Genomic DNA, 1,148 nt, shown 5'->3' on the forward strand with positions numbered 1-1,148 from the left:
ACCAGGGACCGGGACAGGGACAGCTCCGTGCGGGGCCCAGGGCTCTGCCCCGCCAGTAGCGAGCAGCACACCGACCTGAGCAGGGCGTTGGGCCCGCGGGAGCTGCGCCCTCTGGGGCACAGGCTGGGCCCGGCTACCCCCAGCCCCCACATCCATGGACTTCCCTCTTTCCCAAGCCTCGCCTGGCAGAGCGGCCAGAATGCAAAATCCTTCATGCTTTGGACCCAAATCCTTCCTTTCCTAGAGGAGTTCGTTAAACGCCTCTCTCTGCCTCCCACCTCTCTTCCGTTGGAGAAAACTTGGCTTCACCCCCAGCCAGATCCGTGATTAAAAACTGTCAGGGTCTGGGCCTGCCCGGATCCAGCCTGGGATGAAGGAGAAACCATCACGGGCTGCTGCGGCCTTAAGGAGACTCCCTGAGTGCTTTTAACCAGGCATCAGGCTTGGAAGAACTCACGTTTTCTCCGCTGGAAAAAAAATGGGGAACGGCAGAGTGATGGGGGTCATAAAGGTGTTTCAAGGAATTCCTGTAGGAATGGAAGGATTTGGGTACAAATCAGGCCCAAAGCATCAAGGATTTGAGCTGCAGGCAGGCAGGGTCGGAGGGCAGGCGTGGCTCCCCGAACACTCCCAGTGCCATACTGGGAACACCGTTCTCATTTCACTCATTGCTCGTCTCTGCCCTTGAATTTCACCGTTTCAGAAGCGCACGGTGGCCGTGGCTGTGCCACACAAGTGCAGGGGAGCAGAATTACTCCCCTCGGCTCAGCTGGGTGTATAAATACTGGTGAAATGGGTCTTCAGGAGCACTCCTGACTCTCCTTTCCCTCCCCAACACAGCATTCACTCCAGATTAAATCCACCACCACACAAGCACACACGAGCTGCTCACGTTACCTGCTTCCACCTCGCTGATGGCTCCTTTCTGTCCAGGAAAAGAAGTGAAACTTCAGCATCCGTTTCATCAGGTTAAACAAAACTCCTGGAATACAGAACTGAATTATCAGGAAGCTGGGTTTGCATCGACGGAGTGTGGCAGAACAGCAAAGTCCAGCAGAGCCCTGATCTCACACCTGGCTCCCAGCGTATTTTAAAGCCAAGGAAGCCCTGCACCATTCCTGTCTTTTAAGCAATCCATTTGAAGGACT

Source organism: Corvus brachyrhynchos, unplaced genomic scaffold, assembly GCF_000691975.1.
Source record: "Corvus brachyrhynchos isolate BGI_N302 unplaced genomic scaffold, ASM69197v1 scaffold65, whole genome shotgun sequence".
Classification (NCBI taxonomy): domain Eukaryota; kingdom Metazoa; phylum Chordata; class Aves; order Passeriformes; family Corvidae; genus Corvus; species Corvus brachyrhynchos.